Here is a 16,164-nt window from a genome sequence, read left to right on the forward strand (position 1 = left end):
TTGCCAGGATGGATGCAGGGTCACTGTGTAAATAACAATGTAGCGTAAGAATCCATTTAGTAGGGTCTTATTAGCAGGAGAGCATGAGGGGCAGACTGTGTTGACTTTCGGGCAATATACATGGGCAAAAAATGTACACCCAATATTTCCCTTCAGCACACACAAACATAAAATAATACTACACACTGTCCATCTTCCAGACAAGCCTCTCTCAGTTGTACACACACACACACACACACAAGCACTTATCAGTCCTACATCATCACAAGGAGTCTCCTTAGTGTGCAATGGTACTCTAGTGGTGAATAACTGGGTTCCCTTTCAGACGGTTCAAACGATTTGCAGGTTGGGAGTGGGAGTGGTGTAAGACCACAGACACACAGCTATTGTGGGGGGAAAGCATGCCTGGGTCTGGTGGTAGGGCAGGGTAAAACCATATACAACTAATATTAATCTCACAGTATCATTCACACATTACCCAGTGCTGGTGAGAACAAGACCTATGATGAAGGTCAGTGTTTATACCCAAAAGATGAAAAGGGTGGATTCAAAAACAAATCTAGCATTTAGGAAATGCATAAATGGCATTGTTTGAGTGAGAGGTAATCATAGAATAAAACAGAGATCAGGGCATAATGATATGACAACTACGAAAACAAAGAAACTGATGGAAAAATACTAGTGTTTCCTGGAGCTATGAGATGGATGCTCCATTCCTTATGCGTAATTAGCAGCCGAGACACCATAAGGGACTGCAAAATTTGTGCTGACATAGAATCAATATGGCACAGAAAGACTAAACAGTCCTAAGCAAGCATAACACTGAGTACACTAACACAATGAAGGCATTTTAGCTAAACCTTGAAAGTATAGTATCTGTTTTTCATTTTCAAAGGGATGGTCCCAGTATAGGCCTGACCAGGACTGTGGAAACGGGCCTCTCTGCATTCACCTGTATCAATTACCAAGCCCAGAACAGTGAGAATGACAAGAATGTCTTTCTGATATGTGATACATTTAGTCTACATACTGGCAGCAGGCATACATCACCAGTGTGCTTCTTTTTCCTCAAAATACATATAAATAGAGAGAGAGTAACCTCACACACAGGACCTTCTTTTGCTTATATGCACGTGCATGGGCTGCATGTCTTTAAGCAAAACAGACACACAAATCACACTGTTTGCTTCTACAACTTCTCATCAGTACCGTCAACAATACTCAGAGACTAACTGAATAGCCAACAGCTTTAGCTTAAGCTGGAGCAGAGCAGAATCCACTACAGTATCGCCCGCTTATCTCCTTATGTAACGACTGGGCTGGTTGCACCAACGCACAGAGACCCCCATCTGTAGTCCGTAAGAGATAAGGCATGCTGTAATAACTACCAGTCTGAGGCAATGCTCAGGAGTATGGCCTAATGCAAATCTGTCCATGATTGCACACTTGCACACAATTTGTCATTTGGAAATACCCAGGATAGCCTACATCTTGTGAAAAAATGCCTAAGGTTAAGCCATCTGCTACAGTAAGAGCAAAGGTACGGTATATACTTCTACAAATATAGCCTAGCAAAAAGCAAAACAAAAGTGTCTCCAAAATACTACTTAGTAGGCCAAATACTCCTGTAGGCCTACACTACACATTAGCCTGCTCGTTTTCCTGCTGTTCTACATGTCTCTGCGCAGAGGCATTGTATCTACTGCCAAGGCTTTTTATAGATCTATCTTCTCTGTCCCTTTAACCACTCTATCTACCTTAAATGCCATTAGGCTACTTAATCTAATCAGATATAATTCACTTATAATAAACTCTGCATTTATTGGCTACTGCAAGCTGAAACTGAGCCATCACTTCAACAATCATATGCGAGGTCAAATCGCACAAGTCCGCGCGGACTGTGTGACGAAATTCGCATCATGCGAAACGTAGGCAGACCATGCGGGCCGTCATGATATCTGAAATGAGCCCTGATGCGTTCTACCAGTTTCTCCCAAAACCTTAGACTTTATAGTGGACAGTATAGTGCTAGCCAAAATAACGAGGCAAATCCATGAGCAAACATTGTTTTAGCCTATTATAGCCCATATGCACCAACTCATAAACTTCTTACTTAGTCTACATTTAAATGTAGCCTGCCTAGCTCAGATTACAGATTTCTAGCCTCGGGTAGCCTACACCAATCTGTTAAATAAAAACATTTTAATTACATTTAAGGTATTGCAAGATATGTTAAAACTATCTTCCCATCTAGCGTACTTTCGAACAAACCTACATTGTTAGAAGAATATTCATCATCGAAAAAATAAAATGCATTAATGGGCTACATTATTAGGCGTGCTGTGAAAGTTTACAATCATTGTAGACCCAGACGTGTAGACTTCGCTAAAGCAAAACACCTAGCACTTGGCAGTAGTAGACTGATGGTTTCCCGAGAAGCCAAAGTCACTGCATGGTGCTTTAGCCTAGCTATCAACGTCCGAACCTTCAGAGTTAAGACTTCAGACCGACTGGATAGCCAGCTATTTTATGTTTTCAATGCTGTGAACATTACACGCTGCCAACAGCAATTTAGCCACCAATGTGTAGATAAATAATCGCCCTCTAATCTGCACTCGATGCAGAACATCTGAATGGTTTGGCTACGTCATAAGAAAATGGCAGGAACCGACAATTACACTGTAACAAAGCATGTTTCACTGTAGAATACGCCAATCACCATGAAAATATTTTGGACAAGTTATGGGCTTTCGGCAGAGGCTGGTGTCCTATCTAGGCTACAGCCCATTTTTTAAGATCAATTCGGACAATCACACCCTGTCTTCCAACTCCATTCATAAACGACCAAGACCTCCTAGGTGTATTCGTGATAAACGGCAGAAGACAGGCTAACCAGCCCATGCATCCCACATAATTGCTGGCAATAAGAGCAATACACAATCATCTATAACAAAGGCTATGATTATATTCTCAGTTTTAAACCCCAACCACATGGTTGCAACAACCACAATAACCATCGCATGGTAGATTCGCCATTGCACGATTAACTGCACACGAACGTAGGCTACATAACAACACTGACCATAATTGTCAGACCTGATTCTTAGCACAAGTAGCAGGGTCCATTGTTTTTAACGTGGTGTAGGCTTACTTACCGTATACAAAAATCTGGAGGTCCTCTCTATGAATAGCCACTGTTAAAATGAGTAAAAAGGAGATCCGTGTGGCTTGCGCCCTATCCAAAGCTACTGTTTGACTACTGCTGCCGTGCCCGACAAACCATGTCAGATGCCCCGAGAGAGAACTAGCTGCATAGAGGATGCAGGGAGTATCGGTTCGGCAAACAGCAGCGCTCTAGTGGATTTAAAGGAGGGATAGTGAAGGAAGGATTACGTGGTGCCAGTTTAATTAGACGGAGTTGGCATTGGTGTGTGTGTGTGTGTGTGTGTGTGTGTGTGTGTTGGCACAACTATACAGCACCTATTGCACCAGCACCATTTTTTCAACACGAAAGAGTGAAACAAATAACATTTTGAAAAGAGGTAGGCGTGTCTATGTTCTCTAGTGCTAAGTGCTATAAGTAGTCTACAATAAGAAGATGCTTAAAGGCTAATAGTGTGCGGGTTATGCCAATGTGTAGTTGACAGAGCAGCCTACAATGTTCAGCTCTACAGACACATTCCAACTATCAGTTCCCCCTCATTGCTGATTAGGCATAACCATCAAGCAGACTGTCATTGTAGGCCTACTGCCTTATATAGCCTACTGTACATAGCCTACCGTGCAACCATATTGGTTTTAGCTTTTGGAAGGAAGCTTTTGATGGGGGATCAGAGGCCAAGTAATATCTGGCTGCTCATCACAGCAAGCCTATATTCACAGATGCTCAGTTTGACTATAATACAGAAACATATTACTGCCACCTCATGGTCAACTATGAGGGAAGGCCTACTTTGACATGTCTTGCTACTGTGTCAGATTTTGATACCAGATCATGACTATGTTTTATTACAGTGCATGAAAATGCACTGTTCTGTTATCCAAAGTCTTCTTCTTCTTCTTCTTCTTCTTCTTCTTCTTCTTCTTCTTCCCAACAAATTTCTGCATCTAATTCAGCTTTAACCGTTTAACGTGGAAACTTTGTTTAAACTTTGTAACGTGGGTCTTGAAAAGGACACGTGGGGAATGTATTTTTCACTTTTGTAAACTTTATACTTTTTGAGATATTAATAAAAAACAAGCTTATTTTTCCCCATAGACTTAACATGGGCTGATGACATCACAATGGGCTAATTAACTTGATTTGCACCTGTCTCAACTTCCAGCTGCTCACTACTAGGACCCATCAAAGGGCCAGTTAAACTGATTGCACCTGTATCAACTGCTTTCTGCTTAACTAGGCCAACTCTCTCTGTGTCTCTCCATTCTACAAGGATATAAGGCACATTCCATCCAACTTTCTATCCATTTATCCTCTTCAAACCATTCACTCATCCACCCATTAAACTATCCACCAACATCCATTAAACAATCTGCCTATCAACATCCATTCAACTTTCTGTCTATCAACATCCATTACACTATCCAAATTCAACTTTTAAACTATATACTCTGTCTCAGGCTTTAAGCATACAATCTGGCTCTATTAAGACTACAGATTCTGTTCCTATTTCCTCTGCCCACAACTGTTTCAAAATAAATGTCCTCACCACAATAATTCACTATTAAATAATTTAACTATTTAAACTACTCAACTATTTAACTGTTTAGACATTTCAACAGTCAGTTGTTATCAACTATGACTCCTGCCAACTGTTTCCAAATAAAAGTTTGTTTTGCATTTTATGTTAATATACAGTATATTTATATTTTCATGCACTGGTAATTTCCTCGAAATTACATTTTCTAGTTTATTGTTTTGTTTGTATTATTACATTTTTTTTAATTTATAAAGCACTTTGAGCTGCATTCTGATAAAGGTGCTATACAAACTAGAAAAGCATTTCCTGAAGGAAATACAGTGCATGAAAATGCAAAAAATATGATGTAAAATATCATACAGAGTAAAAACAAACTATATTGGTTGCTAGGTAGATGAGGTTTAATATAGTTGGAATGACTGAACAGTTAAATAGGTGGATAGTTTATATGGTTAGCATTGTTAACATGCATAGTTAGCATTGTTAACAGTACAGTGCATTTTCATGCACTGTAATAAGAAGAAGCCTTGGAAGAACAGTACAGTGCATTTTCATGCACTGTAATAAATCGGATAACAGTACAGTGCATTTTCATGCACTGTAATAATAAAATGCCTAGGAAGAACAGTACAGTGCATTTTCATGCACTGTAATAATACAGCTAAGAACTAGAAAACGCAATTCCAGGGAATTACTAGTGCATGAAAATGCAAAACATATGGTGTGAAATATATTGTTAAAACAGATGATGTGCTAATTGGCAACCAACATGATGAGGTTTAATATAGTTGGAATGACTGAACTAGGTAGATGACGTTTAATATAGTTGGAATGACTGAACAGTTAAATAGGTGGATAGTTTAAAAGGTTAAATTATTTGCTAGGTAGATGAGGTTTAATATAGTTGGAATGACTGGACAGTTAAATAGGTGGATAGTGAGGTTTAATAAAGTTGGAATGACTGGGCAGTTAAATAGGTGGATAGTTTAAATGGTTAAATTATTTGCTAGGTAGATGAGGTTTAATATAGTTGGAATGACTGAACAGTTAAATAGGTGGATCGTTTAAAAGGTTAGATTATTTGCTAGGTAGATGAGGTTTAATATAGTTGGAATGACTGAACAGTTAAATAGGTGGATAGTTTAAAAGGTTAGATTATTTGCTAGGTAGATGAGGTTTAATATAGCTGGAATGACTGAACTAGGTAGATGAGGTTTAATATAGTTGGAATGACTGAACAGTTAAATAGGTGGATAGTTTAAATGGTTAAATTATTTAATAGGGAATTATTGTAGCGAGGACTTTTATTTTTAATCAGTTGTGGACAGAGGAAACAGTTGAACAGGATGTGTAGTCTTAATAGAATGAGACTGTATGCTTAAAGCCTGTGAAACTGACAGTTGATGCAGGTGGCCTGGCCACCTGGCAGACGATTCTAATTGCTGTGATGTCAAAAAGGCCCATGTTAAGTCTATGGGGAAATTTTAATAGTTTTCAATTAATAGTTTAAAAAGTATAAAAGTTAACATGCTTAACAATGTTAATTATGCTAACCATGTGACTTAGCTAATCATTTTTAGCAGTTATGCTAACAATGCTAACTATGCTAACCATATTACTTAGCTAACTTAGCTAATCATTTTTAGCAGTTTTGTTAAAAATGCTAAAATGTGAACAATGCTAATTATGCTAACCATGTGACTCAGCTAACTAAGCTAATCATTTTTAGCAGTTATGCTAAAATGCTAAAATGCTAACTATGTTACTTAGTTAACTTAGCTAATCATTTTTAGCAGTTTTGCTAAAAATGCTAACAATGTTAGCAATGCTAACTATGTTAACCATGCTACAGTGGGTAGGGGTCATAGGGTGTGTTCGAAACGGAAGACAGCTGCCTGCTACCGCCCTCCCTACATAGAGAGCTGTCGCACTAGACATTACTTGCCAGATATCTTAACAGACAGTTGGTTTCGAACTCTCTATTTAGATAGCGACAATGTGTGGTGTCATCACATCAACGTTACGTCTGTACCTAAACATTCTATACTCCGCTCGAAGATCTTTGGGTCCCTACCGTCAGACGTCCCGTCATTTTCTGACTGTCACCACCACTTTTTGTGTACCGGTACCGTCAGTATGGAGACTACCGTGACTGCCATGGTCCTTCACCAGCTAATGGAGTTGGAAGAAGAGGAAACCCTCCGCAGACGAGCCCACCAGAGACGTCTCAAGATGCTAGCTGCGTATTGGCATCTGGCAAATATCGAGGTGAGCCCAGCGGCAACTTAAGCCAGAACATTAATGTGAACTCCTGAGGTAAAATAGCAGCTAGTGTAGCGGTAACAGTGGCTAACGTTACCTAGTAGGTCAAATATATAGGCTATAGTCCTATGTAATTATCGACATCAACAGTATATGAGCGTCTTTGCTAACGATAACGCTAGATTTACGCCGTATGGCTATACTATAAACTGTTAATTGTGATGTTTCTGTAGGCTACTGCTTATTGAAGTCAATACTCGGTCGCTTTTAGCCAGAAAGCTCACTGATAAGTATGCAATAGAGGTATGTATAAAACACATTTGTGAATTGATGCAGTGATAGATAGTGATACAGTTATAGATTCAACTGAAGATAACAGACATGTTCATCATAATGGCTAGATACAGAAACAGATAGTAATGCACAAAGCACAACGTTGATTAAAGACATTTATTGACATCGATAAACATTGTTTACATCATTGATTTCATGCCATATTGTTTGCAGAGTCTCACAGTTTATGCCAAGATGAACAGGGCCGTGCCTATCCTCAGGCTCTTCTTTGACGAGGAGGAAGAAACCAGGCCAGACTTTAGGCTGAGCAGGGCCTCCATCACAGGTCTGCTGGTGTTGCTGCAGCAGGAGCGGCATCATGGATGGGGTCCAGTAATTGAAGTCCTGGTGTTTTTTTGGTTGGCCAGCAGGTCATATTATCGCATTGTGTCCCGGGCATTAGATATGCCTAAGTCTACGGTGCACAATGTTGTGCACCGTGTCTGTGGGGCTATCGTGGCAGTGATGCCACGGGTTATCAGGGTGCCATCCACTGCAGAGGAGCTACAGGAAGTATCCAACACCTTTGCTAGGTTGGCTGAGCATGTGGTGTTCCGTAAGGCCATGGGAGCCATCGATGGCTGCCATATCCGTATCAAGGCTCCAGGAGAACCTCGTGCACAGTACTACAGAAACCGCAAGCTATTCACATCCTATCAGTTGCAGGCAGTTTGTGATCATGCCGGTCGCTTCATTGATGTTTTTATTGGTTTCCCAGGTTCTGTCCATGATGCCAGGGTCCTGAGGAACAGCCCTCTATACCGCCGCGCCATATATCCACCCCCGGGTACGTTCTTGTTGGGTGATGGAGGCTACCCCTGTCTGGAGCAGCCCATTAGTCTCCTCACACCATACAAGAACCCTGTTAGGGGAGTGGCAAGGCAGAGGTTGGTACTCCATAAAGTATGTGATTTCAATTGGAATGTCAAGCATTGCAATTATTCAAACATCAGTTTATTTTAACCACTTACCTACAGGTTTAATAGGCATCACTCCAGTGGTCGTTCGATAATAGAGCAGGTATTTGCCATGATGAAGACTCGGTGGCGGGTCATCTTCTTGCATGCCTTGGAGGTGGATGTCTCATTTGACCCAGACGTCATTGTTGCATGCAGTTTTGCACAACATATGTCTGCGCAATGATGATGTCTTGCCATTGGACGACCTGGACCCTGACGAGCCTGGATGTGAAGCTGAGACTGCCAGTGGGATGGCCCTGCGAAACAGAATAGCAGATGAGTTGAACGTACAATAATTTGTTTGTGTGGCTGTGTAGTCTTCTCCCTCTTGCAATAATTGGCAGCTCATGTTGTGCCGTGAAGGTTGGCCTTTACGGATCCTTGGCACATACCTTATTACATTATATTTATAATCACTGTTACTGAAATCATTACACTGTTTAATAACCTGTTGTTCATGTTGTTACAGGAACATCGAAAGAAGCCTGGGTTACTTTCCAGTTATAGTTACTTGTTTAAGCAGATTACTATTCTACTGTTAATATTTTTGAATTAACTTCTTATCCAGTGTATAGTTGTAATCAGAAATCAGTTCTTGCTGTTGATGTTTGATGCTTTCATTAACACATTTACTCCAGTTATACTTCTAATCACTGTTAATGAAATCAGTTCACACTGTTGAATAACCTATTGTTCATGTTGTTACAGGAACATCGAGAGGGTTACTTTTAAATAGCATGACCAAGAAGGGTGGTCGCTCCCTAAGCCTGGGCCCTCATGAGGTTTCTCCCTGTGTGGAGTTTTCCCTATAGCTCTCAAAAGTGACAAAATACAGTATGCCTAATAAAAGAATATTTATTTATTTGTCTGCCATCCTCTCCAACACAGCTAACAGACGAGCAAAACGCTCGTCGGCTGCCTCTCCTTCTCCATGTACTCCTCCCTCTCAAATTGCTCCCTCAAAAAAGCAGCAAAAACTGCTTCTTTTCTGGCCCCTGGCCTCTCTCTGCGGTTCTCTCTCTGCTTGGGGGGCACAGCACCTGACGAGCATGGCTCTGCTTCCCTGGATGAGATCGGGGACATGGAGGCACGGATCACTGGTGGGGAGATAGAGTGCCTCTGCCCCAGAATCTCATCCATGGTACAGAACCATGGCCACAAGGCTGCTCTGTCCTCCCCAGCATCTGTCCCTGTTCCTGTGGGTTTTTTTCAGTTCCTACAGATAAATGAGGAGTATGTAATTAGCAATAGAAGAATGGACAACAGTTTTCTAACTACCAGTAACATAATTTACTGTAACCAGTAACAGAATCACAGATGGCCGTGTAGTAGTCTTAACTAATTTGAAATAATTTCATTCTACACTTTTATTTTACTTAATGATCTATTGGTTCATAAATTAGCCTAGATTGAAACATACAAATTTTACTGTTGGGACAATGGTCTGGTCATACCTTGTATTTTTTTTTAAGGTTGTCCCACTTTTTACGGGCCTGTTGTGGGGTCACCTTCTCCTCCAGGCCAACAGACCTGAGGACCTGTCTACACAAACAGTAAATTGAATCATTACATTACATTACATTTGGCTGACGCTTTTTTAGCCAAAGCGACTAACAACATGGTAAACAGTTTAAGTTTTAGAGCAATTCTCAACAATTTTAGGAGAATTAAAAAAACATTAGAGTACAGTAAGAATAAGTGCATCAGTAAGTGCTGTTTTTAACAGTTACTTGTCAGTTTAAGACGGCTGGTGAGTGCTAGGATCAGCAAGACTTGTTGTAAGTGTTGCTATGAGAGGAGATGTTCTCTAAAGAGCTGTGTCTTCAGGAGTTTTTTGAAAATGGAGAGGGATGTCCCTGCCCTTGTAGGAACTGGCAGTGTGTTCCACCAACGAGGAACAACAGATGAGAAAAAGTTTGGATTGGCCTGAGCATTATTACGGTGGTAGAGCTAGGCGTCGTTATCTGAGGGGCTTGGCGGTCTGGAGGTAGCGTATGTCTGTATGAGGGCATTCAAGTAGGTGGGAGCTAGCCTGGGTGTTCCCATGCTGCCTTGCGCGCAATTTGATTCACGCTGCTAAGGCAGCCTGGAGACCATGGAGCAAATTTTGAGCCTGAGATAGGGAACCAATCACAGAACAGGGGGAAAGCAAGGCGATGATGAGCTATGCACAGACGCATTTGATAGACATCCGTGGCACCCAATAAACGGATCTGGGAATTTTTACAAATACGAGAAAATGAATGTTTGGTTCCCAGACCACGTCTCATTGAGAAGTGGTGGCGCTAGCCAGGCTAGGTGGGAGCAGAACCGGAGACTACTTTGTAGGCAAGCGTTAGAGCCTTGAATTTGATGCGGGCCGCCATAGGTAGCCAGTGTAGCTGGATGAGCAGCGAGGGTAACATGTGCCCTTTTGGGTTGGTTGTAGACCTGGATCATCTGAAGTGGTTTCACCGCGCAGGCTGGGAGACCTGTCAGGAGGGCGTTGCAGTAGTCGAGTCGTGAGATGACTATTGCCTGAACCAGAAGTTGGGTAGCATCTTGAGTCAAGTAAGTCCTGATTTTCCGTATGTTGTAGAGTGCGAAACGGATCAGAGCTAAATACTGTATAAAGAAGGTCACAGCATGTTTATTTAATATCCAGAGCTTTTTATGACGAGGAGTCACTTGTTTTTAAAGCATCCCTCTAACAGTTAACTAAAACTTACTTCCAGCCATCCATTGCACTGTTCCTCTGGCCTGTGAAGAGCCGATCTGCCTCCCCCCTTGCCTGGATGAACCTGGCAGTGTCATCGGATGTCCCTACGGGGAAATAACCGCCAAACACTTTAGTTAATTATTTTCTCACTACAAGATAGCTTGATGGTCTTAATCAGGTAACTATTTTGGTAACATAATGCTTTGTTTGTCGAGCCTAGGCAGCGGTGGCAGCAACCTGTTGATGCTAACGTGATGTGAGAAATTATGTTAAACTAAACAGTGGTTTGCCTAGTCTTATTATTGTAACGCTAATCAACAAGGCTGTTTACTACTAGATTGAGCTAGCAGCTTTGGATTCAGATTATCATATCTGGAAACGAGTTAGCTCCATTGTGAATTCAAACATTGGCATCATGAAACTGCCAAAGATCAAACGTTAACGTTAACTCGAAGTTGTATTAATGTTACTGTGTTGCTTCTACGGACATTGTTACCGTTGCGGTTATATTAATTCCTGTTATAATGTTAGCTAGCTGGCTTTTTTTGTAAGCCCCTTTTTGAAATGTATAGGTTTGTGTAATACCTGTAAGTGTTCTCTTAATTGAGTGACTAGTGGGGCTCTTAGGCCTAATCATACCAATCGACATCACATGGTATGTCAGCTGATTGTAAGGCCTACATATATATCCTTTCACCAAAAGGTATGTATTTCTCTAGTGTAACTTTATAGAGATAGAAGTGATAAAATGTAAGAAAAGTCCAAAAAAATACTAACATTTGTACACAAAGTCGGACTTCTGGACCTGGTCAGCCATCTTGATATTTTTAATTTGACAAATTCACAGCCGGCCGCGGAGGATTATGGGTAGTAGGAAGCATGAAGTGAACATCGATGCTGACTCCAAAAATGACCGTTATTTATGAAATCTAAGATATCTTAGAAGGCAGCAAAATTATTTTTTCGGTTTGGAACCGCACTCGCTGCCTTGCTCCCCAGTTAGATATCTTAAAAGGCAGCAGTTTTACCCGTTTCGAACACACCCATAGTTGATGACAAGTAACAGTTACAATGGCTGAACAGTTAAAAAGTTCAGTAGTTTAAAGGGTTAAATTGTTTAATAAGTGAAATATTGTAGTGAGGACTTTTATTTTGAAACAGTTTTTGGCAGAGGAAGCAGTTGAACAGGATGTGTAGTCTTAATAGGGCCAGTTTGTATGCTTAAAGCCTGAGACTGGCAGTTGATCCAGGTGGCCTGACCACCTGGCATAGGATTCTAATTGCTTAACGGCTCTATTGTGATGTCATCAGCCCAATGTTAAGTCTATGGGGAAATTTTGAGTAGTTTTTAATTAATAGTTTAAAAAGTATAAAAGTTACAAATATGAAAAATACAAAGCCCACATGTCCTAAGTAAGACCTACGCAACGCAGTTTGAATGAAGTTTCTACGTTAAACTGTTGAAGCTGCATTAAATGTGTTAGAAGAAGAAGAAGAATCAGAAGGAAAAGCCTTGGAATAACAGTACAGTGCATTTTCATGCACTGTAATAAAAAAACAGTGCATTTTTTAAGAAGAACTAGGAATAACAGTGCATTTTCATGCACTGTAATATCGTAAGAATAAGAAGACTTGGAAGAACAGTATAGTGCCTAGGAAGACCACAGTGCAAAACATGGTGTGAAATATATTGTTAAAACAGATTTTCATGCACATGATGAGGTTTTAATACAGTTGAAATGATGAACTAGGTAGATGAGGTTTAATAAGTTGGAAAGAACTAGGTAGATGAGGTTTAATATAGTTGGAAGAACAGTGGATAGTGTAGTTAAATTATTTGCTAGGTAGATTTTCATAGTTGGAATACTGAACTAGGTAGATAGGTTTAAAAGCCTGGCCACCTGGCCTAGGATTCTAATTCCAGTCTTAATAGGAATTACCAGCCTGCAAGAGTATATAGTTTTAAAATGTAGATAGTGTAAAATGACAAAACATATGGCAAAACATATGGTGTGAAATATATTGTTAAAACAGATGATGTGCTAATTGGCAACCAACATGATGAGGTTTAATACAGTTGAAATGACTGAACTAGGTAGATGAGGTTTAATATAGTTGGAATGACTGAACTAGGTAGATGAGGTTTAATATAGTTGGAATGACTGAACAATTAAATAGGTGGATAGTGTAAAAGGTTAAATTATTTGCTAGGTAGATGAGGTTTAATAGTTGGAATGACTGAACTAGGTAGATGAGGTTTAATATAGCCTGGCCACCTGGCCTAGGATTCTAATTGCTTAACGGCAGTCTTAATAGAAACCATTTCGTATGCTTAAAGCCTGAGACAGAGTATATAGTTTTAAAAATGTAGATAGTGTAATGGATGTTGATAGACAGAAAGTTGAATGGATGTTGATAGGCAGATTGGTTAATGGATGTTGATGGATAGTTTAATGGGTGGATGAGTGAATGGTTTGAAGAGGATGAATGGATAGAAAGTTGGTTGAAATGTGCCTTATATCCTTGTAGAATGGAGAGACACAGAGAGAGTTGGCCTAGTTCAGCAGAAAGCAGTTGATACAGGTGCAATCAGTTGAACTGATTCTTTGATGGGGCCTAGATTTGCAGCTGGAAGTTGATACAGGTGCAAATCACATGCTAACAATGTTAAAATGCTGACTATGCTAACCATGTTACTTAGCTAACCTAGCTAATCATTTTTAGCAGTTATGCTAACTAACATGTTAACTATGCTAACCATGTTACTTAGCTAACTTAGCTAATCATTTTAATAGTTATGTTATGCTAACTATGCTAACTAACCATATTACTTAGCTAACAGCTAATCATTTTTAGCAGTTATGCTAACTACTATGCTAACATGATAGCATGCTAACTATGCTAACCATGTTACTTAGCTTACTTAGCTAATCATTTTTAACAGTTTTGCTAAAAATGCTAACAATCTTAGCGATGCTAACATGCTAACTATGTTAACCATGCTAACTAGCTACAGTGGGTAGGAGTCATAGTTGATGACAAGTAACAGTTAAAATGGCTGAACAGTTAAAACGTTCAGTAGTTTAAAGGCTTAAATTGTTTAACAGTGAAATATTGTAGTGAGGACTTTTATTTTGAAACAGTTTTTGGCAGAGGAAGCAGTTGAACAGGATGTGTAGTCTTAATAGGGCCAGTTTGTATGCTTAAAGCCTGAGACTGGCAGTTGATGCAGGTGAACACCTGCCATAGGATTCTAATTGCTTAACGGCTCTATTGTGATGTCATCAGCCCATGTTAAGTCTATGGGGAAATTTTGACTAGTTTTTAATTAATAGTTTAAAAGTATAAAAGTTACAAAGATGAAAATACATAGCCCACATGTCCTAAGTAAGTCCCTAACGTAACATAGTTTGAATGAAGTTTCTACGTTAAACGGTTGAAGCTGCATTAACTGCGTTAGAAGAAGAAGAAGAAGAAGAAGAAAATGCCTAGGAAGAACAGTACAGTGCATTTTCATGCACTGTAATAAAGCTTATTAGAGTGCATTTATTCTTATACTATTTTATTATTCCGCTGACACTTTTTGTGTGTTTAATGCAGATTCAACCGTTTAACTTAGAAACTTCATTCAAACTACGTTGCGTAGGTCTTACTTATGTGACTTCAGCTATGTATTTTTCAACTTTGTAACTTTTATACTTTTTAAACTATTAATTAAAAACTACTAAAATTTCCCCATAGACTTAACATTGAATTATGACACCACAATAGAGCAATTAGAATCCTATGCCAGGTGTTCAGGCCACCTGGAGCAACTTTCTCAGGCTTTACGCATACAATATGGCTGTATTAAGACTCCAGATCCTGTTCAACTGCTTCCTGTGCCCACAACTGTTTCAAAATAAAAGTCCCTTTAAACTATCCAACTTTTTAACTGTTCAACTGTCAGTCAACTATGACTCCCATAAACTGTATCCTCTGCCTTCAACTGTTTCAAAATAAAAGTCCTCACTAGCTAGTTAGCATTGTTAAAATTTAGCCTAACGGCAAAAAATAATTAGCTAAGTTAGCTAAGTCACATGGTTAGCATTGTTAGCATAATTAACATAGTTAACATTATTAACATTTTTTTAAACTGCTAGAAAACATTAGCTAAGTTAGCTAAATAAATTGGTTAGCATTATTAGCTTTGTTAACATAATTGCTAGCAAACATTAGAGCCATTCCAACTGTCAGTTATCGTCAACTATCTACCTATATAGAGCCTTTAAACTATTTGTCTATCAACACGCATTAAACTATCAGTCTATCAACAACTTTTAAACTATCTACATTTAACTTTTAAACTTTCAACATTCATTAAACTGTTTATTAACAACTGTTAAACTATCTACATTCAACTTTTAAACTGTGTACTTCTAAACTATAAGCTTTTATTAAGCTATGCTATGTCTGTCCTAGCTTCATTTTCATGCACTCGTAATTCCCTGGAATTACATTCTCTAGTTATTATTATTATTATTATTAGTAGTAGTAGTAGTAATAGTAGTAGTAGTAGTATTGCTTATGTTGCATATTGTGGACTTAAACAAGAAAAAGCATTTTCTAGATGTAAGACTGAAAGGGATACTATGTTCTGGACATGTGGTTTTAGTCATTTCGCACCAGTGCGAAGTCAGTCATTTCGCACTGGTTTCAGTAGGAACTTTCCCCCATGAATACAACGGAAGTGAGATCAGTGGGTGTCTCTAAAAGTAGCTGTTTTCCGGTGGTGAAGGTTTTGGCCCAGAAGTTCGTTCAGCATGATGCGAGCTTCTGGGTACCCAGATTATCCACTGCCAGGTTTCTGTGTTACATTTCATACACTTCTGCTACAGAATGCATTGATTGATACCAAGTTGTTGTGGGAGGGTTCAGAGACCTCTCTCTCATTCCATTAAGTGCTTTGGAATAGTACCCAATATAGCAAACCAGCCACTCAACCATGCAAATATACTCAGCGTGGCTGGTGAAGGGGTTAGAGGGTGGAAGGAGACTGAGCCAGACATTAATTGGTCATAGTGTGCGGCACAGGCAGTGGTTGGGCATCTATCGTATCTATGTGGGAGTTTTGCCTTGTGTTAGTAGGAGACATCATGTGCTCAGATATGCTGGTCTACTGGCAAACAGAATATGGTCAGGTAGGTGACACAAGCTCTATCTATGAAAACCT

The 16,164-nt window shown here is 39.6% G+C and overlaps 1 protein-coding gene across 1 annotated transcript in view; it reads right to left on the reverse strand.

Annotated features, from left to right (window-relative positions):
- hpca (hippocalcin) overlaps positions 1-3,414 on the reverse strand; it is a 30,104-nt gene extending 26,690 nt beyond the window's left edge. The window contains exon 1 of the mRNA XM_048229454.1: positions 3,156-3,414. The gene's annotated coding sequence lies outside the window, so the exon portion shown is untranslated. The remainder of the gene's footprint in view (positions 1-3,155) is intronic.
- Between the last annotated feature and the right edge of the window lie 12,750 nt (positions 3,415-16,164).

Source organism: Alosa alosa, chromosome 20 (genome assembly GCF_017589495.1).
Source record: "Alosa alosa isolate M-15738 ecotype Scorff River chromosome 20, AALO_Geno_1.1, whole genome shotgun sequence".
Taxonomy (NCBI): Eukaryota; Metazoa; Chordata; class Actinopteri; order Clupeiformes; family Clupeidae; genus Alosa; species Alosa alosa.